The following is an 8,440-nucleotide window of genomic DNA, read 5'->3' as shown; positions in this document are numbered from 1 at the left end:
GAACACGTGCAGAGGCACTTCACGACGTCCATTATTTTGTAAATCTTCCCTTCCCACATCGTTTATAATTTTCAGATAAATGTATCTGTAATAAATGGATCTGATAATTGGAAATTTGTATATATCGGTCATCTATTTGTTAAGCGTAGAAATTACTTGTGTATATAAATGATTGATTATATAGAGTCACAGGATTAATTTCTACACCTTATATAAACAAACTAAATACTATCCCCTTTAAGATTTTTATCGTGTTCTGTTGTCTCCTAAAAAAAATTGACGTTTACAACGATTCATCGACGAGAATTTAATTCGACACGGTTGCATACATTAATCGTAATGAATTCTTCGTATATAAATTATGTCTTGTTCACGAATGAAACAAGTAAATCATTTCGTTCGAGATTTGGACGTGGTTTGTTGTCTACTAAAAAATCGACGTTTGCATACGGATATCGGTACTGGTTTCCTTCCTTTTTTACATACTGGGTATCCATTTCGTCTCTCACCCCGCCAGTCCCGCGTCGTAACATGGATCCGAGGTAGCCGAACGGTCTAAGAAACGGTCCGACAAGCGTGGATCACGGCTAAACTTGACTCTCGGCACTCCAAGGATTTCTTTTCTCTCTCCTTGTTGCCGTCCTACGTTGCTCGAAGCGTTCGTGGTCTTTCTCGCGGTTTTAGCGAGCGTCGTAGGTGTTCCGTCGCCGGGCACATGCATCCTTGCGCCTTTAATTCGACGCCAGGTGCACGACAGAGGAGGACTAGGAAATCACGACGCGAATACTTCGATCGCTATGCCGCTAGCGCAATCCACGGTTGCCGATCGATGACTACTCGACGAGTAAACAAACGTTTGATCTATGTATGTTTCATCGAAGCATCGTCGGTGTTACGAGGAGCGCGATACTACGATAATATTTGGTTTCTTCTCGATAATCTTAGGAAAAATGGTTCTTTTATTCGACGACACGTATCATCTGATTTGCCGCACGTGTCGTGCACGTTTACCACGTTTTCGTCGACCAGCCGAAGCGTGAACGAGCAGTCGAAATCCGACGAGGGGATTTTCCCTTTACTCGCGCCGACGATTCGTGCCGTTCCTGCGTGGGTGGCGACGTTTCGCGTAGGCAGAGGGCATTAGCGTATCGATATACGGCACGATTTGATCGAGCGATCGCCAAATATACATGCCAAATAGCGACGTTCATTGTATTTACGAGTCGAATTCCGGGGCAGCCAGTGGGTCGGGAAACTCGCTGCCGGACCAGAGGAACATTGTTCCTATATCTCTCGACGAGCAACTCTACCGGAAGTTTCAACTCGGTTTCACCTAAATTATGATTAAATATTTCTACTTAAACTGGAGTTATAAATGATTGTGTCCATTATCGTTGCACGTGTAAATATCTCTATTAACATTTTTCTCTGTACCATCGACGGTTAGGGAAACCGCGAGCACGACGGCTTTCGGTCGGCTTCGCCTAGTATTAGGCAATCGCGGGGAGCATCTCTACCGGAAGAAGTTTCATTTTTGCGGAATTAATGGACGGCGAGGGTCGTCTTTTCTTCTGGAGCGAGTGCTTTCGAGAACACGGAACACCGAAGACAGGAAACGTTTACCTGAACAAACCTACGTTGCGACACGAGTCTATGGGACATAAACTTTTACTATCGACACGGTTCACGTATGTTGAAACGAGCAAATTCGAAGCACGAGACCAACGCCAGCTATATCCTTTCCGTCGTCCTTTGTATTTCTTATTACGACGCACATACGTCTTTTTCTTCGTATCTTTATCTTCTCTGCATTATACTATCTCGATGGAACCGCAACATAAATAAATATCCAAGCAAGCGCCTCGGTGATAAACGTAATTATCACTTTACTCGGTTAGTGACAGGTGGCATTACAACGATAAAAAAACACGAGCTAACCTATTCCAGTGACATAACCTTCCTCCGACACGAAACAATCGCAAGCGACGAAGATGTCAATGGCAGAGCGTTCCGTATTAGCCGACCGGGTTAATAAAAACATGGACTCGCGCACACAGCCGAGATTTGAAAATCGATATTGTTGTTCGTGGCCGAACTTCTCTTCTATTTACTATCTGGTAACGAGCGACGCGCACGGGAGCGATTCACGTGCAACCGGGACGCGTGCAAGCCATAGAAAGAATGCAACCAACGTCCGGTTCGCAAGGATTCGACGTTCAAGTACGCAAGAGCGCCGAACCCGTGAGCGCGTGTGTCGAAAAAGAAAGGAAAACCCACTTGGCAAATCTGGTCCACGGGTCCAGTGACGTCAGGGCCCTCCCCATAGAAATTAATGCGCGACCACGTGACCATGGTCGCCCACGATTCGACCAATAGCGCAAGAGTACCTCCCTCCGACGCGCCAGACCGTTAGTGAAGTCATCCGCGCATTGCGAAAGAACGTACGAAAAAAAAAAAAAGGATGAAATCGTCAGCCAGAAAACCCTTGCTGAATCTCTAGCCGAACAAAGAACACGATCTCTCCGTCTAGCCAAAAAAGACAAGTTGGCAATGTTGTTGCTAGACTCTCAAAGTAACTAGAGGTATCAACTGCACTCTGGTACGAGCACGTGTGCTCTGCTTTGAGGGGGCTACTCAATCGAGATTGCATGCTTACGTTACAGACATGAAGACTGTATGAGGAGTCCTAACTGTGTAGTGTAGAAGGGTTCTCAAAATCCCGAGCTTTAAGTTATGAATATTTCTACCGCTCGCTACGCAAGTGCGCGCAGCTACGATATTGTATATATATATGTCATATGATATATGTAGTATGATAATACATACAGATATGACATATATATGTATTATCATGCATTATCATACACATACGACATATATATATCGTAGCCTGTGCGCACTTGCGCCGCGAGTGGTAGAAATATTCATAACTTCAAGTTCGGGATTTTGGTAACAGTTTTCTAGTAACTTTCTTAGGGAGTTGGATATCCTTATACAGTCTTCATGGTTACCGACTTTTTTCGAGACTGTGATTATTGAACGTGTGTAGTTTATGACTTAGTTTGATTTTTTGAGGCGATTCTATTTGAAGGTTATGGTCAAGTGAACATTTATATTTACTCTCTCTCTCTCTCCGAACCCTGACGATCGTTCTAACATGCATGTCGAAGCGCCCTGATTTACCAAGCAACGATACCCATGCCGTTCGAATCGAAGTTGAAAAGTATTTCGCGTAACGATAACTGCATTAATACTCGATAATCGTTCCTCGAGCCCGAGATTAGCATTCAACGCTCGACCAAACGGGCCTCCGTGCTAAGACTATCAGGGTGATATTTGCAATTTGGTAATTATACGTGTCACTCGCGTGTTTTTAGCCGAGCTTTCCAGGAATCTGGCCAACGTGAACGTATAGTCGGCTTGACCTTTGCATTCAAGGTTTTAAATAGCCATATTGACTCTCCTGAAATCTTGGTTAAGCCTCCATCTCAGGCACTCCGGGATATTCCTCTTTATTTAATTACGAAACAAACGTATAACTTTCCGTAAGAATAACCGCGTAGATTAGGTTGTATGCGCAGGTTGCCAACACTGCCCCCTCGTGTCTCAGATTTTTCTTTGGGTCACTAGCTTCGAAGCTTGTTAAGAAAATGAATATACAATTCCGTTTAAACTATCTAATCGCACGTGGATGCATATTACTAATATTTTAATATGTTAGTCTGCGTAAGCAGGCGCTTATATTGTATTTATTTATATGTAGATTCCATGCACGTTACGCAGAATAATCCATATGGTCGAAACGTCCACGGAAGAAAATTCTGAAAAATTCTGAAAAATTCGCGCCGAGCAAAGGAATTTCGCTGGCGTTGATATCAAAGAAATATCCCGTTCTTTCGCCAATGGCAATAATAATATGAATAATACGCGTATGGCGGCAATTGTGACGTAGATCGCGTGCCCATAACGTGTAAGTGGCGCGGTTAGACGAATTCGGGCGCTAAGGGGGGGAGAGCGAGAGAGCGATGCCGAGAAAGAAACATAAAAGCTTCGGCGAAAAGAAGACGGTGAGGCTCCACTCAACGAGGGATTACACAATCCCCGCCTCAACCTAACCTTTCTCCCCCACCTTCCCCGAGTCTTTCGTGCGCTAGCTATCGCGCGAAACAACGAAGGTAGGAGTCGAGCATAGCAGGCAAGGCAGGTAAGCAAACGGGCAGGCAGAGAACAGGCAGGTAGGCAGAGAGCAGGCACTCGACCAGGTATAGCACACCTTCTTGCAACATAATACAATAATTATGAAATTCGTGAGTTTCTAAATAGAGGCGCGCGCCACGATTTCCGTTGTCCCGCCTCATTTTTCCACGTGCCTCCCACCAAACCGGGGGCCACGGGAGGGGTCCGTCGATCTGTCGTCACGATGCTTGACCTGATTCTGATAAAAAAAAAAATTCATTTTAAACAAAATACGTTGCTATCGCGCGAAGGACTTTAAACGAAACTTCCAGCAGTGTTCTTTCTTCGTTAAGGCAGTCTTCTTGAGGGTCTTCTTTAAAAATAAAAGATGAACTTTCTCACACGTAGAAGAAGAACGGAATATTATTGAAAATTATATACCTGTGTAAATTTAATACTGCATGGCACATGCACGTTCTTAAGCTATGCATCGGTATAATTTTAAGCGGCCTACGGGGACCGGCGACCGCTCTCACTTTTACGACTGCGGCCATGTGTCCCAATACAAGAATCGACGGGGCCTAATCGAACGGACAGAATTTCCCTCGGTCATCAAGCAAACGCGAACGATCCACGTGGCTGGCAGATGCAAAAGATGCGCCCAGATATTTTCGCAGTCGTAAATGGTACTCTCTCGTTATTAGTTTTAATGGCTGCCCTCTGCCTTCGGTACAAAATTTATAGTGGCTCTCGTACCGTCCTCTCCGCTACGGGCCTTCGACGTCTTTGTCAATTTTCCTTCCTAGCCCTTCTGCTTAGGGATGGTAGAACAATTCTTGCGCAAATTCGAATTTCGAAAATGTGGATGTAGAGTATAAAAATACATACTAAAACAAATATAATATATATTCTAAAATATATTCTAATTATCTATTTAAGTCTAGACTTGAATAAACAATTAGAATATATTGTAGAATATATATTATATTTGGTGTAGTTATACGTATATGTATATATAGTATTATAGCAGTTTAGACTTAAATAGATAATTAGAATATATTGTAGAATATATATCATGTTTGGTTTAGTATGCATTTATACTCTACATCCACATTTTCGAAAGTTGTATGTATATACAATATATGTATATATATATACTATATACAATACTAGAAAAAAATATGTATATACATATAGATAGTGGAATAGCAGTACATATTTACAGAACTGTTTGTCACATTAATGATGCCAATAAAAATATAACAACGGAGGTTGATTAAAGTAGAATAATTGCGGAATATTTTACATCAGCAAGCATTTCTTTCTTTTTTTTCCAGAGTTATCACGATTCCTGGTACCACCGCGAGGGGGTTTTAAATCGCACTGCCAGCACAACCATAAACCATGATCGTTTCTCTCAATAAAGAAGACTGGTTCTGCTTCCTCTGGAACGAAGCACGTACAGAAAACATGATCCAGCGCACAAAATGTGCATTAGGGAGTCGCGAAAGTCACGGAGCACGAAACGGAAAATTCAAACTGAATTCCGACCTTGATGCATCTCTTTCGTCCCAATTTTAATTAAGATACTTAAATAATTTCACGAATTCAACGAAGAAAATGTTGAACATTGAAAAGTCGTAACAAAGATCAGACAATGTTCGGTATTAATTTGCTACGATTATGCTTCGCATAAGTATTAACTAACAATAAAACGTCTTATTCGGCATTCTGCCTCGTGGCAATCATCGAATGAACGAAAATTCCCTGACGTCGTAAATCAGTCGAGAAATTGGGATGCCCGTCAGCGGTGAATTCCGAGTCCGATGGAGTATTACTGAATCGGCGCTTTTATTAAGTAATATCGTTAAGTAATATTTAAGTAGCACGACGAGTGGCGAATCTTTTCGCGGCTGACACGGCCCACGGTGTGTCATAACGCTCTGGGAACTTTCGACGTCGAAAGCGGCGGACATTTTTCGAATCTAATTTCACTGTCGTCTCGGTGGGAAACGCATTTCGTCTAATAGAAATTTGTCAGGCCACCGAAAGGCTTTCACCTGTCCCCCGGAAAGGTTGCGCGAACGCGAAACGTCCTACCTCAAAATTTCTAGATTCCGCTTGCGCAATTCTACCGGTTTGCCTTATACATAGACACGCTATGCTTACACGTGACAAACCCTGCCTTTGTCTAGCCGCGATTTGATTAAAGGAACATCTCGTTTGGGAGAAAGACGCTAATGACGAAAACGAAAGGCGTAAAGCTGGTTTCTAAGGCCTACATTTGCCCGACACTTTTTGGATGCTCGACTAGTGTAGCGTAAGAGACGAGATTGTCAACCTTAAGATGGAGACGTTAAATAGAAATCCGTTTTTCTTTTTCTTTTTTCTTTTTTTTTTTTAATAAATTTTTTAATACAAGGATACCCAGGATAACTTTTTTTCACCTGATTCTTAAACTAGATACTAGATTTACAATTAAACTTCAAACTACATATTTTTGTCGAATTTTTAAACCACTATTAATGCCCCTAGGAGTTACGTAAACTACAATCACGATTTTCTCCAGTTTTTAATTTTTGGATATAACGAGTTTTGCTCTCTCTTGGTCTTCATATAATACAATTTCTCTCTCCGAATCACTTCAGCTTATCTCAGGTGTAATGTCTCTCACGAATTTAATATAAAAATATAAAATAAACTAGTACTTTTATTAAAAAAATTGGAAGGTATATCTCGTACACCTTTGTCCTCTAATATTTCACTAAAAGCAAACAATACTAGCCACAATTTTATGTAATATAAAATGAACGAACTAGTACTTTTATTAAAAAAATTGGAAGATACATTTCGTACACCTTTCTCCTCTAATATTTCACTGAAAGCAAAAAGTACTAGCCACAATTTTATACAATATAAAATAAACTATCAAATAAACTAGTAACTGGTTTAATATAATATAAAATAAACTAGCACTTTTATTAAAAAAATTGGAAGATATATCTCGTACACCTTTCTCCTCTAATATTTCACTAAAAGCAAACAATACTAGCCACAGTTTTATATAATCATTGTAAGAGACAAAATTAGAGAAATAATTGAGGCGATTAGTCGAGATACCGCCTGAAATTAAACCAGTCGAGTGATGTTTCTTTTTTTTTTCTTTAAAAACGCGAAAGTGAATAAAATGTACGGTCCCAGGTACGGATAAGAAAATCGCCTGAAACACGGAGCAGTGAAATTAATCGCAGCTGCGAGACCGAAGCTCGAGCGTCAATATTTGATCGCGTACCAGCGCATATGGCGCACACTCTCGAAAATGAAATTGAAAATCCAATGAAAGTACAGCATTGTCGATGCACGATTGCTATTGAACCGGTATTTACGAGCAAGGACTGCTTAACCCCCTTTAGGAACACAAAAAGCTTCGCGCACGAACGATCAAAGGAGGCATTAACCCACCGATGACTTCGTTCTTAATTCTGGCATTTTATTAAAACGCGTATGCATTTCATTAAAAATATACAGTATAAAATTGTATCGCGGCAATGGGTTTTCTACAGGTTTCAAGATTTCGTCTGGAGTTATCTCGAAGCATTCAAGCATTAAGCCCTGAAGGTATTAAAATTCAAAATTCAGCCTAACGTAACACGCATTCCAAATCTATTTCATTACGGTACTAAGCCAATATAGCTACTAAGTCGATATTTAAACTGACGGCATGCAACGTGAAAAGGGTTTCGTCGATGTTGCGAATCAAGTTTAAGCGCAATATAAATTTCGAGAATTCGCTCCGTGTCTATTCGATCGCGTTTACAACTATCGATCGACGACATCGTTGTTTTACAGTGTCGCGTAATAAATGTGGATGCTGGCTCGCACCGAGCCTGGGGCTTTCAAGGGAAGATGGCTTTCAATCGGCTCTAAAGCAGGGTCCGAGGTAACGCTCATTATGTCGAACGAGCCTTGCTCTCTTATTCACGGACCACTGCGAACGGCAGGTCTGTTGCAGAAACTGTGACAGGTGTTGTAGCGCGATTACCGCAAGTGTATTTAACTGTTGTTTTTGTCATGCGACAAGCTGTTCTTTCTCACCGTACCTCCGCCGTTTTCGCGTCTTTATACAAGCTCGCGAAGAAAAAGGAAGTTTACGTCCCGTATCAACGAAAAATCGAAAGACGGACATCCACAGACTTTACATCAACTAATTTCCGATCTAGCGATTTTATGTTCGATCTCTAAGTGTCGCGTGGCTACCATCACT

This window comes from Hylaeus anthracinus, unplaced genomic scaffold, assembly GCF_026225885.1.
Source record: "Hylaeus anthracinus isolate JK02 unplaced genomic scaffold, UHH_iyHylAnth1.0_haploid 27360, whole genome shotgun sequence".
NCBI classification, from domain to species: domain Eukaryota; kingdom Metazoa; phylum Arthropoda; class Insecta; order Hymenoptera; family Colletidae; genus Hylaeus; species Hylaeus anthracinus.
Note: the sequence above shows the minus strand (reverse complement) of the source record.